Source organism: Panulirus ornatus, chromosome 11, assembly GCF_036320965.1.
Source record: "Panulirus ornatus isolate Po-2019 chromosome 11, ASM3632096v1, whole genome shotgun sequence".
Classification (NCBI taxonomy): domain Eukaryota; kingdom Metazoa; phylum Arthropoda; class Malacostraca; order Decapoda; family Palinuridae; genus Panulirus; species Panulirus ornatus.
The window spans coordinates 4479611-4500072 of NC_092234.1; the positions used below are offsets into that span (position 1 = coordinate 4479611).

The 20462-nt window shown below is 41.7% G+C and overlaps 1 protein-coding gene across 4 annotated transcripts in view; it reads right to left on the minus strand.

Moving 5' to 3' along the window:
* The window catches only part of LOC139751225 (Kv channel-interacting protein 4-like), a 196255-nt gene extending 176689 nt beyond the window's left edge, over positions 1-19566 (minus strand). Inside the window, exon 1 of one of the 4 annotated variants that reach the window (XM_071666432.1) lies at positions 19435-19566. The gene's annotated coding sequence lies outside the window, so the exon portion shown is untranslated. Of the gene's footprint in view, positions 1-17352; positions 17652-19434 lie in introns of those variants that run through there. The other 3 variants (XM_071666433.1, XM_071666431.1, XM_071666430.1) reach the window with 3 other exon arrangements.
* Positions 19567-20462: the final 896 nt, after the last annotated feature.

Genomic DNA, 20462 nt, shown 5'->3' on the forward strand with positions numbered 1-20462 from the left:
AAACTGCATACATCCAAACGCACAACACACAAACACGAACACACACACACACTCCCCCTGATATATTCCATACACCATAGCACCTCTGAGCATGTTGGACTATAAAACTATGGTAGCGAACACCCTCCTAACCCTCATATTACGTGCCACGAATATTCTGTCCTCGCGTGAGGCCTTCTAAGGTGACACCATCCATCCCAGGCCACGGGAAGGGAAACTACAGAAGCAAGGTTGACGATATGATGGAGAAGTTTACAGAGATGGAGGGAGGGAGTGAAAAAAGAGGGAGAGGTGTTAAAGGGAGTGTGAGAGGTGCGAGAGGCCACGAGATGTATAAGAGAGGAGACAGCGTGAGGAAGCACATGGAGAGCTCAAGATATAAAGTGTATTACAGAAACAATCAAGTAGAAACGTACAAAAAAAAAATATTTCTCCGAGGAGTATTCTTTAGATTTCTTCGAGCAATCTTTTCGATCATTTCCTTATCAAATAGATAGTCGTATCTTCCCTGGGCAGTCCCCTGACCACTCCACTGGGCCGTTCTTGTATTAAAGGCGTCGGCTTTGTGGATTTCCAGTATTGTTTTTCCCCGCCCAGGTGGAGGGTGTAGACGGAGGGTGTAGACGGCTCTATTGTTGTCGTTCGTATAGGCGGTCACTTTTCCCGCGCTTTTGTCCAGATTTATTTTGGCTATTATTGTAAGCGTTCTTTTACGTCTTTCTTCACCGTTGTTGTAAAAAGGCATTCGCTACAGACTCTCTGATCTTGCTTCTATGAACTTGAATCAAGATAAAAGAAATGAAAAAATATTGAAAAAGTTGACGTTGAACAAGATAAGCAGAAGGGTTGAATAAATGTCAAACGCGCATGTGTTATATATATATATATGTAATATATATATATATATTATATATATATATATATATATACTTTATATATATTAAATTCCAGAATAAGCATTAGGAGAATAGGAGGAAAAGAAAACAAAAAACTATATAACACGAGTAATACGACCGATGAATCGTTATCATTACAGATTAAGCTTATTCAATCCACCCAAAAGAATAAAAAGATGACAAAATGAGTCATGCTCATATGGAAACTGAGTCAAGTATACTAGGAGTGAGGTGGATGAGTGAAATTGGAACGATGATGTGAAAAGGAGGTGTGGATGGTCAGAGGAGCGATAGTGTAAATGATAAAAAAAATACGAATAATAATGCTTGTGATAAAATAGTTTTGAAGTGGAAATAAGCAAATACGTAAGTAAAAATTTTGGAAATTGATGGAATGAGTAGTGTTGGGAGAACAAAGAAATGTATAAGCGAGAAATTGAGATGAATCTGATATCAAGATAGAGGCAATTCACGGTAGCTGAGATCGGGGTACGCTGGCACGAAGGGAAATCATTGTGAATATATTGTTTGGGCAAGTGGGCAGTTACCACCCTCGCATACATAACAAATAATAAACGATATTGCTCTAGCATCCTTCACAACATGTATTATTGGCATCCTCGCATCAACCTCGTCTTACTATTATCTTCCCCAACAACCATTTCTCCCTACTTTCTCCTACTCCCTCGTCTATTATTCTATATAACCACCTGTTCTATCATTCTTTTTTGTTCTTGTCTTAGCTATGTCTCTCTTTCCTCTCAAATAATCATTTTCTATGGTTCTTTGTTAGAAATCTCATTTCTTTATCTTACCCTTATATTCTTCAGTTTTCGCTGTGATTTTCCTTGCTTTCTTATCCAGTCTCTTTTCTTAACCTTTTCGTTATTCTTCACACTTAATCTCCCCACCTACGACTCTCGTAGCGCCAGGCCACAGCGTATGTCCAAGAATAATAAAAAAAAACTGATTTTAAATAGTTACCCGTCGTCGGAAACGCAAAGTCAAAAGAAATTGTCGGAGAGAAAGTACTCTGGCAATTAACCAAATTGCTCTTCATAATCATGATAAATATAGATTATATAATCTTCACGGTATTTTTCCCTTTTCTTTGTTCTTCAGTCTTCCTTTGTTTTTCTTTTTTTATACTGACATCTCTTTGTCCTTGACCTGTGAGAAAAAACTTAGCAAGACGTAAGATTAGAGTGTCTCTTTGCGAAGACTTTGAATATATTCTCAAGCCCACTGGGGTCTAAATGCGCTCCCTCCCCCACCATTCCTTTGTTCCTTTATCGCGCATTAAGACATCAAATGTGCTTGTCAGTTTATCGTCTGTATCAATTCTGAAAAATCTTTGTAGTTGGTCGACAGCCTCGAGAATCTCTTGACATCTCTACTTCAGTTTTCTTCGGAAGTGTTCCATCACCTTTATTTTCCAGAATATTTGAGAATTTCATAAAATCTTTATGGTTTTATATAATTCTGTCCACACAAGTTATAAGCATTTGCATATGGCATATTTTTTCTGTCGAAGCCTCAAAATAATTCATATTTTCAGATTTGAGGCAAGAGTTAAAAGGCTAACGTTGACAAGTTTCTTTCCCACACACACACACACACACACACACACACACACACACATTCCATTGTACATTTTCTCTTACATATTTCCCACCATTTGTTCCTCCTGTGTGATGACAATGGAAGACAACAGTGATGTTCGGGTCGTTGGCTTCTCTTATGGATCATGTCATGGCTACTTAGGGTTTTTGAATGCTCGCTTCCCTATGGATCTCTCTGCTGAACAGCCTTACATCCTTTACATCAGAAAAATGTTTTGCTTATTTAAATTTGTATACAAGAAAGAATACGAGAACAAACTTATCATTCAACACCTCCTGAGGGCGGGGTTGCCAGATATTACATATTTGAACAGGAAGACGCGCCACCCATCCGTAGAGACTAAGCAATGGGGCTGTTAAGTATGCTATCAATGCCTTAACAGTCCTACGACGGTCGTTACAGCCTCGTTCGGCCCGGTCGTAAGGAGGTTCACGCACGCCCCCAACATGAACAGCCTCAGAGTTTATTCAGAGAAATAATAGTAATGTTTGTTATGTTTTGCCGTGTTCTGTTATAAACATTTTCAAGAATTAAAGTAAAAATACGGAAATAGAATGCACTACAGACATCATGCCAGGCAAACACAGACAGAACAGACAAATGAAAGGGAACACATTCACACAATGAGATGCATAAAGAACAAATACAGGGAGAGACAGTTCACACAGAAAAAGTTAAAACAATTTAAATGCATACCCATAAATGAACAGAACAGGCAAAGGGACAAACAAATATACGAATGGACCTCGCAGACGTATAGAGGAAAACACACACAAAGGCGAGGAAACACACAAACAGAGCCAGAGCAAGCAGAGAGAGAGAGAGAGAGAGAGAGAGAGAGAGAGAGAGAGAGAGAGAGAGAGAGAGAGAGAGAGAGAGAGAGCGAGGGCCTCAGACAACCACCTTCCACGTCGTTTGTCTCCAGCTGGTCTGAACGCACTGTCAGCCACCCCCACCGCTGATATATGGTAGTCAGCGTCCACTGTCAGCCATTCCCCCTCTCCACAGTGCTGACGCATGGTAGTCTGCACCCACCACCGTCAGCTACCTCCACCGCTGACACTTGCTCGCCACCACCTCCACACCTCCCTCCCCTCCGGGTTACTTCAGCTACGCCCACACAAGTTGGCCCGACCATCGCCTTCACATTTCTTCCTACTCAAATTAATCTCTCTCTCTCTCTCTCTCTCTCTCTCTCTCTCTCTCTCTCTCTCTCTCTCTCTCTCTCTCTCTCTCTCTCTCTCTCTCTCAGCCTGACCTCAACCAAGATAGGATACAAGACCAAAGAAAATGACCTTTTTCATTAAAGATGCTACATTATAATAGCTTATCAACATTCTCTCAACCAAAAGACATCTAAGCCACGATCTTTACAAGACAAAAATGAAATCTTAAAATAACCAAAGAAAAAAAACCTGCGATAAATAAATAAAGCTAGCTATGCATTAGTTTTAAAACCTTCCAGTAAACCTCCACAGCACAGGTAGTTCGTAAGGGGTTCGAGGAAAAACGTTTACCCTTGACTTGCAAACAGAGAAATACATGTCGTTCGTATCTATTGGTGAAACGTGTGGAAATGGCGACAATCGTGAGGGTGTGAAACCTTCCCCTCTCATCTATCTTGTTCTGCTGTAATCCAGTTAATACCAGGAAAAAAATAGCGCCGTTGAAAAAAGAGAAATTGCCCAAAAATAATGCACGTGTGTGTGTGTGTGTGTGTGTGTGTGTGTGTGTCCTAAAGTGGGATTGGGATCCTAAATGAACAGTAAATGTATAGATGTGGCGCCCTGGACCGAGGTAGAGGTGTTTATGAATTTGGATCACTCATAGAAAGATACGATGCTTTTCTGGAGGCGCGAAAGAATAAACCAAAAGGGAAAATTCACCTTTTTTACATAGAATGCGAACCTTTTCACTGACAGGAAATAGTTACAACTTGTGCTTTATGTAGCTTTATCCTTACTATACTGACTCCGCGATCGTTCATAAAATAACCAGAATAATGTAATCCTTTTCATCCATAAAACGGAATGAAAATGCCGGTTTTATAATCACGCGAGACTTGATCAAGGATAATTCATAATTGACGTTATAAATGGATCATTTACGAAGCCTTTGTTGCCCGGAGCACTGGTACACAACAGTTGGTTCATCTATGAATATAGAGTTCCCAGTGGACGTGTTCAAGATACAGGATGACCACTTTAACCATACCTTCACCACCCCTTCCCCACACACAGTCGCCTCAGTTACACGCTATTTCAGTATCAACGATTCTCTATTCTGTTCCTCCTCTTCTATGATAACCGTAAAAAATCAATAAAAGTTTGAAACATACAACACTATTTCCATCTTATTGCCCGGGTTTGTGTTGCAGTTTGGGGCAACCTCTCTCCTGGGGAGGCGAGAGACGGAGCCACTGGGTAATCCTGCAAAAAAAAGAAACCATTTCGGTGCTTCCTACAATATGTAAGGCAGAGATGGATCTCTCCTCACCAGAGAGGAGCAAGGAAGGAGGAGGAGGAAAGTAAACTTGTGGAAAAATAAATGGTTTTCTATTTTTGAACAGGTCAGAGAGATCTAGGTTTATCAGAACATTAGCAAGGAAGGAATTGTCAAATGGGTAGGGTAATGTATTCAAGTCCTGATCCCCATTTTATACGTAAGTAAACTTAAAAGTACCGGTAAGATACAAGACAGCATCAGGGTGATGTAGCAGTCCACATGAACCTCACAAATACAGTTCCTTAAACCCATTACAAGACCAACCCCCATAAACCCATTACTTACCAGCCCCATAAAAAAATGCTCTTAAACGACTGTGCCTCAGTAACTCTCGCAACTTCTGCTACCACAAAACCCATCAAGATAATGTATGTATGTACGTGTGTGTATACGCTTGACTTCTCGTACTTCACTGGGATGGAGCCAAGGCACTCGCTTCCCCACGCTTCACCTCGGTTATAATATAAATAATCCGGGGGCAATAAACATTCACTCACGGGAGCAAGACTCATGCATATCTGTAGGATGAGATCTCTTTCCCTAGAGTCTCCTATTTATGATCCAATCCTCTCATAGGATCCCATCCTTTACCCAGACTGGAGGCAGATCCTCACAGGTAATAATGGATCTTAAAGTTTGAAAGAAGCCACTTGATTTGACAAGTGCAAGAACCCTTGCTATAAAGTACTTAGCATTTCCTTTTCTCATTTAACCGAATCTCAAATTGGAATATTTAGCCATGATTAAACAATCCAAGGTAAAATGTATTATCCCCAGATGACATATTAGGAAATGAGGTACAATTATATAGCCACAAGATAAAAAATTGCCACGAAGGATTACAGAGGGAGACAAACAGAAAACAGCTAGTACTTATCGAGATTGTTCGTGGAAGATGAATAATTGATCAGCAGTTTACATAAGCTCCGTTAGATCTTTGTTAATAGGTTTTTTGTAAACTCGAGCTTATCTTAAAAGGCAGGTCACCCAAATACGCATAGGAGTCTGTTTTGAAACCATGTGTAATTTTCCTAACCTTCAACACCTCGACTCGTCTGTGTATCACTCGTACAGATGGCCACAACATCGCCCAAGACATCTAATCCTCATCAGACACTAATAAAGAGAACATATATATAAATCCTTCAACTATAGTCGGGTAAACTATATACCAAAAGTTTACTTAAACCTTCACAGACCTTCACCCAGCGAGAGTTAGCTCAACCTAATTGACCACAAGACAGAAGGTCCATTTTACTCCAACCATTTCATGGAAAAAAAGTTTACAAACCATTTTATCAACCAAGACCTTATCTATGTCATATCAAGCATCACTACCCACTTCCAGGTCTTTAAGAGACTCTCTGAACTAGAGTCTTTTTTGCGTTCCATTGGGCTCCTCTGAGCTCCATTGGGCTCCTCTAGATTCCTCGAAAATCCTGCAGGTTCCTGCCTGCCCGGGTGATATATGGATTCCTTTTCTTTTGTTTTGTTGTAACCTGAACGTTTCTCAGAACGAGCTGAGGACTGGTCGTGTTGCTAGTCTCCCGTGCTGCTGTGGAGGACCGGTCGTGTTGCCTGTCTGCTGTGGAGGACCGGTCGTGTTGCTAGTCTGCCGTGGAGGACCAGTCGTGTTGCTAGTCTGCCGTGCTGCTGTGGATGGGAGGTCGACGAAGAGCGAGGAGGCGGCGATGGGATTACGAGGCGGGAGGACAGATATCACTAGTATTGGCCTAAGCCTCATCCCTCCCTTTCCAACACCCACCAATGTCCCGGCCCTTTGTGTCGTCTTCCGTCTCCTCCAGCACCACACACACACTCCCCCACACAACACAACACCCAACTCGCACACAAGAAACAGACGAGTCGTTCCGTTGTAATCTCTTGAATTCAATTAGTTATTCTCCTATCGAAGTGAGAGTTCTAACTTACGTGTCCTTGTGGTAAAGATTTAGAAATCCTGTAGAAACGAAGAAAAATAAGATTCCATCCTATTTTTAAAATCTAGTCCTTTATTGCTGGTAAATTAGCACTTAAAAAGAGAGCATCTACATATCAACGTTACAATAGCATTTTAAGATACGGAGTGACTCAGTGCGAGCCTCTGGTGTTGTAAACCACACACACACTGAACACACGACGGTTGGCATCTGGAGTGGGTTCGCGAGTGGTGCCACTAGTGCAGCTTCCGCAGTGCCTCGTCACAGTGGCCTCAGCAGAAGAAGCCGTCGTCATAGTACACTTTCCTGTGAGCAGTGTGGAGCCAACACTCGCCTCACTTGCCGCCTGGAAGACTGAGTAACTGTTCAGGAGGCTCCCTGGCCACTTCCTCTGCTGGAAGACGTCATTGCTGCATCCTGGTGTTGACAGTGGTAGCGACAGGGGGGACCCAGTAGTAGCTCCAGGCACGTGATGTGGCTGGGGACCTTGTGTGGCTGGGGGACCTGGTATGGCTGTAAGCCATCGTGTGGCTGGGGGACCTGGTATGGCTGTAAGCCATCGTGTGGCTGAGGGACCTGGTATGGCTGTAAGCCATTGTGTGGCTGGGGAGGAATTATCAATAATAAAAGACCCTGGAAAGGTAATTTAATTCGTTCAGTGACCCAGCATGTCAGGTCACAGGAGAGACCCTACATCTTGCTGCAGCTCCCAGGTAAGTCCTCCCGCACGTCGGTGGTAAGGACGTACTGGTTGGTATGCCTGGTTACCAGTTTTCCTCTGGATCTTCTCCATTTCCGCAAATCCATCCCCTTACGTCCGAGCCATTCCAACTGCGTTGCTTCCGTCTTTCTTTACACCGGGATTTTACCCGCCATTTGTCTGTCGGTTCTCAGTTTATCTCGTTTTCCTCAGCTATTGTTCTCAAGAGATATCCCGTCAGTCGCTGGTAGTTTCTCTCAAGACTCATTGTTTGATTCTCTGGTCCGTCTGATGGTAATGCTGAACTTGTGTTATCAACCGTCTGTACCTCCCCTTGTAGGAGAGGGCCTGTCAAGATGTAACCATCTACAAAATTTATTTCGGTTCTCCATTTTCTGGACAATTATTTTCCATTCAAATTTCTCGAAGTTTTTCGTAGATTATTCCTTCCCCTACTGTATTGTCATTCTGACCTGACCTTCAGACCCCAGAGGTCATCCTGACGTTGACCTAACTTTCCACAAGTCATCCTGGACAAGGCTGATGACCCCAAGGGTAATTCCGACAGATGACCTCGCATCGACACCCTCAATGTATCGTCCCAGAGGTCACACGCTGAGACCTGGCTTCCCACACGTCATTATAGGCGGTGACCTGGTGTCCCAAAGGTCACATGGTGATGCGACATCCCAAAGGCTATCTGGGCAGTAACCAGCGTCCCAGAAGCCATCACGGTCGCCCCAGACGTCATCCGACAAGGGACGTGGTCTCCTGCAGGCCATGCTGGAGGGAAACACGGCCTTGTGAAAAGTCATTTCACGAGTGACACGAACACTGTTGAGGATCCGAGAGGCCTTCAAGGTGTAGAACTCGAAGGGAGACAGTGAAGGAGAGAGAGAAATCAATAGACGTAGAAATGGGATGTTAGGGGGGAAAAACAGACAAATGCCTATAGACGGAGAGGACGTGTTGACAGCTTTCCTATACAGTTCTTCCTCCCCCTCAGTTACACTGACGTGTTGGTCACCTGGAATGGTTCCTCCTTCGACCTTCTTGACCCCTGATATCTTACGTTTTGCTGGCATCCTTGGTTTCTTATCAAATATATCTATCCCTCCTTTACTCAAATTTTGCTCTACGTAAATCATGTATTTTGGCCGGAGGATATGTACGTGTGAGGACAGATGTGTTAATGTGTTTTTGCATGTGAAGCGCAGTTGTCATTTGTTTTTGTTTATATTAGATACTTGATCTGTTGGCCATTGTTTACCGTTCTGGGCAGCGACACTGCCTCGGAGGAATGTCGTACCTAACATGCTAAATAAAGGATGTCAAATGAAAATGGGACGAGTTAGAGAACTTGTGAGAATATGAATAGATCGTGCAGACAGAAATGTACGGGGAGTAGATGTCTGTGTACTTGTGTGGATGTAGTCGTGTAGTGTGTATTTGCATGCGTGCGTGTGTATGTAGAATAGTTTGTGTAGATCTACGAGTGACATTCCAGACGAAACTGTAGATAGAGATGTTACGAACATAACTCCACGAAGAGCCGACGATACTTTAATCCATTTATATCTGCGAGTCACACAAGATGCAGATCCCAAGGGAGAGATTTACCAAGATGGATGTTACATAAAACACAAAGTTGTCGAGCCAGACTGTAAACCTTGCCCACTGTTGCCAGCTACGGACGCCTCGTATCTCACTCCACAACCCTGGCATCTCTCAAGACGTTTTCCCCGAGCCTCGAAGGCGGGAGGAGAGCGAGAACGTTGCAATAAGTATCGCAGATCAACAGAGATCCCTGTTGAAAGTTGTTAAATCTGGTGTCTCTTAAAGAAGAAGGATTGCAGGGAAGAATGGCCTCCTGGATTTGCCGGGGTCTCGTGATCTTGCATCATCCGGGCAATTTAGGTTTATAGAACCCCGGATGCGCAGCACAACACTCCCTTCCTGCAACACTTCCATGTTTGGAATCGAAACTTTGTGGCCAGAAAATTCACGTTTCAGACGGACCTCACAACACAGTCTGAAAATTGTACTTGGAATGAAATCACAAACCAGATGAAACTTCGAGATGGTCTAATTCGTCCTAGTCTAAATAGATAGATGAAAAATTAGATGCGTATCAGATCCGGTAAATGCCATCACTATATGCATGTCGGATCTAGACGCCAGAAGTGTAGCATGTATGAAGGATAACCCACTGTAGTTAACCGATCCTCTGGGGTACACACGACTGTATACTCTACGAGACGGACGCTACACCAACAGTGTACTCAACTACGCATACACAGTCTACACAGACGGTTACACACACGGCCACATCATCCAAACTGTCACCACTCCAGGTGTTGGCAAGATGTTCCAGTGAGGTCAATGTCAATATCACCCAGTCTATCGCCAGCCGAGATTACAATAGAGAAGGTCACGGTGAGCGAAATGTTTTATTTGACCTTCGGTCGTTCCTTAAAGCCTATGATGACGTATCTTCTATCATCAAGAGTTCCCAGTTTCATAATCATTCGTCATTCATCACTTCATCGTCAGATGATGGGTCTGTCTCTTCCTATCGTTTGTCTTGACAAAATCAAATAACTTCCCATCCCCAGATCACCACACGACACAGCAGGACGACAATGATTCTGTCCAAAACCAAATTATCAGTCACCCATCAGAGGGATCTTTGGTTCCTAACATCAAAGAAATTGTTTTGATATTTACGAAGATGTATAGAAAAATAGTGTGAATGTTATCTATTTCGATAATGGAAAATCTTTTTCATTTGTAACAATGAAAAAGAATTCAGTTTGCATCTTTGTCTCATCAGTATTGAGCAACGTTCTGTTCTATATCCTCTTGGAGTCAAATTAGATAACTTCTAAATACATTTTGAAAATTAGAAACTAATAGTCATCATCAAGCATGATTTACGCAATGTCTCATTTACATGCAAAAGTTTCAGTTTGATTGAGCGTGAAGGAAGAACATCTTATCCGTCTGTTGCAAAAAAGTTATTATCAAAAGTTTGTTAGGTCTATGGTGGAAAGATTGACCAGTTATCTTTTAATACACCTATACCTAGAGCTTCAGTCCAAGGTAGACTTTCACATGGAATTTGAAACTATTTCCAGAAGATCTTATCCTATTAAGACGACCCGACCTGAAGGAATATGATCCCTTGGGACTACCGTCCCTCTGGCGCAGAGCAATGGAGTTACGCATTTTATAAAGCCGTTCGCTGAGGAGGTTGTTTGCCAGCTGGCGTTCCGGGAACTTGTTAGGACTGGCTGCGAACGCTTTCCAGCGACTGTTTTCCCTTCCACGCTTATCATGAGTGATAGCAATGCCTTGTCCCCTGGAGGTGGTTCATGTAACTCCAGGTAAATATCCAAAACAAATACCCATGTTAGTCTCTCTCTCTCTCTCTCTCTCTCTCTCTCTCTCTCTCTCTCTCTCTCTCTCTCTCTCTCTCTAAGGAAAACACACACACGCGCCAGAATCATGTTCTCAAAATAACCAATTTCTGGCAACATCAACACTAACTCCAAAACACATTAACGAAACAAATATATCTGAAACACGAAGCTTGTGAATCACCATCAGTGAAGCCAACCATGAAGTCTGTTTCATATCTTTCTGCTTCAGTTTAATCTTACCAGACACACGGTGTGTCAAAAACGAAAATGAAATGGGTCAAAAAAGTAACTTTGAAAGTGTTGCTCTGTGGTAAAAAGCAGAAGTTTATAAAACTATTAAATTAAGACATACAAAAATTAGAAACCTGAGAAAAGTCATATGACAAATGAGAAAGTTGAACGAAGTAATTAAAACCTTCCACCCCTGAGCACTGGCTACTGTAAGTAAACCATTTCCCCCCATTTCAAGATCTTTTAGTGTTATTGGTATAACTGCGTCTCTTCGCTACCTTAATTGGGACTCTGTTCGTAGTCAATTTTTGTGAGAAAAATACAATTTGCCACTTATTACTTAACAAATCAGGAAGTATTCGTACATAAACAATTTGAGAGAGAGAGAGAGAGAGAGAGAGAGAGAGAGAGAGAGAGAGAGAGAGAGAGAGAGAGTATCCCAGGTAGTGTGTGGTACATCTAAGAAAGGCATGGTACACAGTTTGGGTACACTCCCAGGTATGGTACGGTACCCAGCAAGATCCTGCTGAATTTCATTTTCAGTCAAGTCACTTTTTGTACCCCTTGACTCTGCTCTCATGATGTATACATATGCCTTATACATACGATGCAACATAGGTCATATACGCATTACGCATGTCATTCTCATAATACATTTATCATACCAATAAACCTTCAAAAAATATTAGACAAGATATTCAAACGAATTAATAATCGTATCTACTAAATTTGTTTTAAGCTCATCAGTCAAAATGTAGATAAGATATCCCATTTTCTTTAGAAAGCCAGATATATTCGGTTCAAGATTTCATCTCTCTTCCTAATATCCTCTGTTTTCTCTCCTTCCTTGTAATAACAGTAAACTAAGCCATTACCTGAACCAAACCATTGCTCAAGACGAGTGTCCGAGGATAAAGAAAATGACAAAGTACATCATAAACAGAAGCAGACGACACCGTCCGCTTTGACAACGCCATCTAGGAACTAAATGCGCTAATACTAGGTTGCCAGTTATCACCAGATAGGCCTCATCACGTCTTCGTATTTTCACCTAAAGTTGCCCTAACTTGGTACGTTTATTGCTCAAACTCATTCCAAGTTTAATTACTATCATTACCGAGGAGTAAGGGATGATAGAATGACATCTGGATAAATATTCTATAATAGAGCATCATATACATTCCTTCCCTTACGTTTAACAACGTCTAAGATCCTTCGATTTATACAGAATTTTGTTCGCTTTTTTCATGAACATTTAGAAATACTATCAACTTTTGAGTCGGTACGACCCTTTCTTATGATGGTCAACGGCCTTTGACACGACATTCCAGGATCAAGTCCAAGGTTAGGCCAGAAAATTGTGTTCAAGGGTCATACCGTCGTGTTCAAGGGCCGTACCGTCGTGCTCAAGGGCCGTACCGTCGTGCTCAAGGGCCGTACAGTCGTGCTCAAGGGCCGTACAGTCGTGCTCAAGGGCCGTGCTTAAAGGTTTATCATATCGACAACCGAAGTTTAACTGCATGAAACTCACGCTTGTCTCCCCCAGGTAAGCTCCTCTCCTCCAGCTAAGGCTTGGCAGCAGCTGTGGAGAGTCGAGCAACATTTGCATCGGGAAACATGTTAAGTCGAAGTTTGAAATTACACTTTAGGCGTCCAGCCGAACTGCATCTCAAGCCATTATATCAATTTCATCTTCGCTAAAGTAATTAATCCTTTCTTTAATGACCCAATTTAGACAGATTCCACTCCCTGGTTGGCTCGAGTTTAGGCCTATCAAATATCAGGTCATTAAGGTCGTCATTTATCATGTAATGAACCGAGAAAAACAAAAACACAAAGTGTTCAAGATAATTGTAATACCACACGTATTCTCGCTATATGTATGTCCATATGGAACAGTTACAGAATTTGAATTCATTTAGAACTCATTTTACATGAAGTTCAAAAAATTTACTGTTTTCATATATTCGCCAAGAACGACTGTCCAACTTGCAGTATCAATTCTTCAAACGAAGTGAAACATTGAGAACCATCTGCAACGTGCCCATATTGGGCGATTGAAGCTTTTGAAACAAACGAATCTTAAAAAAGCTTTATTCCTCCGCTTCAAATATTTAGTCATTTTACAGATACAGGAAACGAACAGTTTTCAAAATCATGAATCCTTTGATGACTCGGAGTCGAACCATTCGGGATGTACGTCAAACTTCGTGAATAACTGACGTGTCTGCTGGTCGTCTGGCGTTTATGGTTCAAAGTGAGCGAGTCTTTGAACTCTACAGTGAGGCCCGGGTGATGATGGTTCAATAGCTCCGAACCCACTTGGTCAGGCGCTTCGAGACCAAGCGACTAATCTTAGGAGTGTGAATGAAGGAAATAATAGAAATTTAAGGGAGAGAATTCATTTGTTTGCTTACGAGTAGTTACGATAATATTTCGCCAAACGGCAGGGCTAGCGCGTAGTGCTGACCGCAGGAAAATTTAGTGTTACGAAAAACGACTTGTGCAAGTTACGGGCTGCGACAGCTACGTGGGCCAACGAGGTAAAAAGTTGACAGCCGCTGAAGTGGTGGCCCACGTCACATCAGACCGTCCTACCAAACCTCCATGTTAAACCCTGCACGATTTGGCCAAGTCTACCCAACACAAGTAGTCCTTGACTATTTGTCTCGCTAATCACCGTAGTCCCAGACTACCTGCTGCTTGACATGTAGTCCAAGACTACTCAATTCTAGCCCTCCCCCCAAGGGGGCTATTTATCAACTTACAACACACTTACGTACGTCTCAAAGGCGGTATGATTTCAAGTGCATATTCACATTCATCAAGTCTTGCTCACACAACACGTTGGGAAAAGTATCTCCCCAACACCAGTTATTCGTGGCAAACTTGTGCAGCAATTCTCATGTTTTATTGTTGCAGAATTGTTTACGAAAGAACTGATAATAAAAGCATGCAAATTAAGCACAAATAGCCTGGCTGAAACGTGTTAAAACTTTTCCCTCATAAACTGTCAAAAATAACGAATACTGAACGAGCCATTTGGTCACGTGGCAAAATGAATGTATATATATAAATTTATATATATATACATTATATATATATATATATATATATATATATATATATATATATATATATATATATATATATATATATATATATATATCCTTAACGGTTAAACCAGAGGACTATCCTCCCCACATAATGATCAGACTAATGTTTTCGAATTAAACAACGAAATATACAACCAATGCATAACCAGTCAGCTTAAGTTCTATATCCGGAAAACGCGATTGACATTTCCCGTCGAAGAAACCAGACATTCCCGTTAAACAGGCATCATATTCCCGTTGCTCCGTGATTCTACCAGATACTGTTGGTGAAAAAGCGTCAACCCTTCCAATCACGTTTTTTGAAATACACTTGCAGAGAAAAATAAACGTTCATATGGAGATTATTCTGGGGATATTAAAAGCGTTAGTGTGATAGTTGTAAGTGGGATTATGGGATGATCGCCTTGAGAGGTCTCTCGGTAATACGGAGGCGGGCACACAGGTATAGCACTAACTACGAATATTTAGTTTTTTTCTGGTTCTCATTAAGAAATCTTACATAAATATATACCAGAATATTGCAAAGATCCAGGTATTCCTTAAATATCGTTTGTATAACACAAGTAAAATTAACACTAGAAAATACAAAAAAATTAAGTCACCAATACTGTAAAGAAATTCTGTATTCCGTTCACTTATATTACAAATGTTTAATACAGAAAAAATACGTGCGATTCAGATGTATTTGTTTGGCGACAAATGAAAACCTTTGATTTAATGAAACAAATACATCATATTCATCTGGGCTTGTGACGATAAATTTATAACATTTTATATGAAAACTTAACTTCATACACGTTTTATTCATAGAAATCCTCAGTTATCATATCTTTACGTATTGCCACTTTATGTGATAACAGTAGCTGTCGGATTAATGTGATATTAATGATCACTTCCGGATCACTAACGAAACTACGAAGATGAATTTGCAAAACTATTCACTGTAGTAAACATGACTAAGAAGGGGCGATGAAAATGACGTTCTAAATACGAAGATAAATACAAGTAATTACCAGAGTTGTTTACGATCATTGTGATGGGATTGTTCATGTAGCGGTCGTATATACGTGTTGGGATTGGCTAGATTCGCGACTACAAACTTTGACTCACCGATTGATATAGATTTAGAAGCTTAGATTCCGTCTTCTAGTACACACTCCAGCACGATCCATCACGTTTGTGATAGATCGTCAGAAATTACAACAGTCCAATCCACGAGAAACTATACACCAGCTTGTTAGAGTAACCACAAGGGTGTCATACCGTTGTTCCTCAGTGTGCAGATGACCCATCTTGCATGTGGGTTATACCACTGTGATCATTACGCGGTTGGAACAGTATGGTTGGACGGGCTTGTGACCTCGCGTCTGCCAGGGGCATTAACGTCGCTCATCTTCAGAACAGACAAGTTAGACATCGTTAAACACAAGGTTAAGTGTTCAAGATGATTTGAAGAATCTTACACGCTCTTACTTCATCTATGACCGTTGCAAACGAGGCGATATACGTGTTTTATATATATATATATATATATATATATATATATATATATATATATATATATATATATATATATAATCGGGCTCCCCTGCAAGAATTTACACCATGAATGAAAAGTCACCTTTATGGAGGTTTATCTTTGGGAGAAAACTCGTCAGAGAACTCGTCACTCCAAAGTAATCTACATTTCCCTACTCCTGGAAATAGCGCAGCCTAGGGCAACACAACCCCTAGCCAGGGCGTGGCTAACACCAGGACTCTTAGAAATTATCCCTGGGGTAAGTATACAAAGTTAATAAACCAAGAAATGCTAAACATACAAACACTATTTACAGCGGCAGAAATTCCCAATATAGCCTCTACCGCCTTACCATATTTACCTCCTGTGTTTTCCATAAGTAAGCAAGCGCTCAGCTGGATACAACACAGGTTCGTATGGCGAGGCGCTCTCTCGAGGCTTCCTCAACTCCTACACACAATCAAAAATCCATTAGTTCTATTAGTCTAATGGGAAGATTCCATTTGGAAAATTCTTCTCCCATCCCACAATTCTACCCATTTTCTTTTTGAAAAATTCGCTTCTAAAGCCCATTAGTCCATTATAATCTCACTGCATAATATCCCATATCTTCTCCCCCCTATTTTACACGCTCTGGTATGGGATGACACCCATTTTATGGACCTTGGTACAAGAGAAGACACTCAAAAGGGAAAGATACGAGGAAGTGCGAGTGTGTGTAGCTAGTGTGAGCGGGAGGTGGGTGAGGAAGAGTGTCAACAAAGGGTTACAAGTGTGTGAGGGAAGATGCTCACCAGGGAGTGTGTGTACGTGAGCCTCAAGTGTCGGTGGAGATTGTGTTAGTGAGATATAGAGAAGTATCACCAGTGGAAGAGGATGAGAGAGTATGTATGCGTGTTAGATTTATGAACATATACAGGGAGACTCAAAAGACCATGTTCACCGGCATCGCTAGTTGAACAACTTTCCAACGTGAATGTCACCAGCTTGTTCATACATACCTATGAGTTCAGCAGGCTCATGGGTAATTTGAAGCTCAAGTTCAAGAGATATAAATTGAACATTTCCTTAAATACAATTGCCTTTGAGTTGGAATCATTCGACCATCCACCATTACTCACACTACAAATACCCTTCGCTATAGTTACAAAAGTTGTTACGTAGAAAATACGAGATATTAACTTTCAAATAATTTTCCCAAAAGTACTCGATTTATGCATATGTGTACTTTTCAGATGTCAAAAAGTACCCGGATACATGCAGAATACATTGGATATCACAAATGTATACCATACATTGGTCAAAAGTTTACCTAATAAGTGCCACCAGTAGACTACATAAAGTATACAAGGAAACTTTGAAAAAGACTTTGCTAAAATCTATAAACTTTTTTCACTTACCAAAAGTATTAAAAGTAGTACGAATTCTAATTAGATTTTCTATAGACAAAGATACACTTAAAACCTTTTCAATATACAAAGTCCACCGTATTTTCGTTTTACATGGAAATCTATGATTTACCAACATGTACACTTATTTACAATTTGTAAATTGAACAAAGGACAAGTCTATATGTACAGAAGTTGAACAAGTTAATTTTGAGGAACTCGACGCAGATTTCAATATACTTTCAGACCAATGGGCGCGGGAGAGAGGGAGTGAGTGTGTGTGAGAGCGAGGGAGAGAAAAGCGAGAGTGACGGACCGGCGCGCGCGGAGTGCCAGACAACACTACAGAGCATCCAGACCTGGGACCTAGACTGCTGCTGGGGAGGAGGGAGGTAAGGGGCGGTGGTGGAGGGAGGAGGTCGTTGTGGTGGTACTACAATCGCGCTGTATCATTGCGAGACCTTGATCACGACGGTACGACCCTTAACCACGACGGTACGACCCTTAACCACGACGGTATGACCCTTGATCACGACGGTACGACCCTTAACCACGACGGTACGACCCTTAACCACGACGGTATGACCCTTGATCACGACGGTACGACCCTCGATCACGACGGTATGACCCTTGATCACGACGGTACGACCCTTGATCACGACGGTACGACCCTCGATCACGACGGTACGACCCTCGAGCATTAAAAATGCTCCCACTATGAGGAGGACTTAAAGTATATTGAGAATTTTTAACAGAATCTCCCTATATACGAGATTTGTGAGGATTAAAGGACAATAGAGGGTAATATAAGGCAACGTAAATAAAAGTTGAAGATCTTTCTAAGGAACTTCTACCCTACAGACCTTGAGAATCCTGGAGTTCAGAAATATAGTAGGAGGGTTGTAACGCGTCTAAAGCTCGTTAATTAACACCAGGATATTAACAAGGGAGCGAGGGTTATATCAGCTTGTTAAGTAGAGAGTAGGTTGTAATATACCTCTCTCGTAAGGCTTGGTAACAACTCAGGAAACCGGAATGATTTGGGCTTACGAAGCATTTGATGAAGTTTATATTTTCTCATACACGAGAGGTCGAGATTGGGTTTTAGGATAAAGGAGATTGTCCGAATGATTGGACAGGATCGAGTAGATTTCCGCCATATGCAAGAAGTTTAACGAGTACTTAACGATACATTTGAATTAACTAGAACATATATTTCTTAACCAAGACTTACAAATGCTAAATGTCAAAAGGAATCAACTAAAATATGACGGACAAAGTTTTGATAAAATCCATCGAGTACAACTGAAGTTTTCAAGCAGAAAATAAACCCTATACAATTGCGGCAGTGACCTTTGACCTTACAATCAATAACACTATCTTCCTCCAAAATATCTTCGCATCGGGTTTACGTCTCATCGCTCGATGGGTTTTTGCAGTTATCCTGCAGACACTACGCTGAGGACGGACGGACGGACTGACACACAAATAGACATCGGTGGATAGACAGACGTGTGGACAGACAGACGTAGAGATATGGACGGATGGCTACCACACACCACCACCACACCCCTCCCTCCTTAACTACCACACAAACAGCGCACTGACGTTGTTCAATGGTTTAACCACTCGTCCCCTTCCAAACATGACGTAATTAACGATACAACTTCCTTTCCAAACTGTATAATAAAAGTAGTCTACCAAAATCAATCTTAGCAGTGTCTGTCCTGCCAAGAAACTGGACGAATTGTGAACAGTGTGGGGAAAATGGGGGTTGGTTAGGTATCGCACATCTTGCAACTTCTTGGACGTGTTTACGACGATGTATGGGGGGGAGGGGGGTCTTGCGTACTCGACACGTGTACAGAAGAACACTCGAATATATTCTGCAGTTTACACTAAACACGTCTACACAATAATAGGCGCGTTCACACTTCAGCCAAGACATTAAAAAACCAGACATTGTGGCCAGAATCAAACTCGGACGGTCCACAAGACAGATCTCTTACCACCAAAACGTAGATTGACGACAACCGGACAACCATAGTTTAACCCAAAATAAAACTACAAAGAAAACACTAACTACATTGATACCTCATCGTTGATCGAGCTGGATTGAAACCTGCTGGGCGAGAAGATCCACCTGCGGCACGGGATGAGCCACCTGCTGGTCGGGATACGTCACTGGGAACACTGCTTCACTGTCTCAGGAACTGATGAAAATGTCTAGCTAACTGGAACAGCCTGCCCACGTTGCCTCCCCTCTGACGTCATGAGCCTCGTTAACCATTGTTGAGGAAAGGAGTAGTGTGGCGATTGGCCAATTGGTGATCGCCTGAGGTGTGTGTGTGTGTGTGTGTGTGTGTGTGTGTGTGTGTGTAGCTTCGTCTTGCTGTTATACATACGAGCAATAGTTATTACATCTGTATATATGGAGTTCTAATGTTCTTCAGTTAGTTCTATTAAGGTTAGGTCTGGATACTGTCTGGTTCTGTCAACTGTATGTTTTGCTGTGAGACTGTTTGCCGTAGAATTGTGATCTTCACTTTGGTAATATTGTGTCTCTGAGTTATTCATACAATCTGATACGATCAAATGTATTCTGTGTGAAATAGGATGATGTATGGGGCGGGTTCAGTCCCACACGACGTGTCTTGTGGATTCTGAACACTTAAGATTTTCCCGTTCAAAAAATAAAGAAAAGAAAAGACATCACTAGTGAGGTTAGGTGAGGTTAGGGGGTGGGGGGTCCTGGTCATGTTTATCGTGTCAATGTTGCTGATGTTTTGATAACATATGACCCAAACATCACCTCATCCAGCCTCCGACACCGATTAAAAACATCTCCCTAAAAAGTAGTACATAACAGAATAATAACTCACTGTCAACATGTGGCAGGTCAGGTCAGGTTAGGTCAGGTCAGATGAGGTCATAGGCATGGTTGTGGAGGGTGTAGTGAAGATGTGGGTTGTCGAGGACGGTGTATTAGAGATAGATATGGCCGTGAACTTGATGGTGGTGGTGAAGAGGAGGAGGGGACTTAAACCAGGTATCTCGAATCAAAATGTCTCGAACCAGTGTAGTAAGTATGTCTTGAATGAACACATATGTCTCAAAATCAA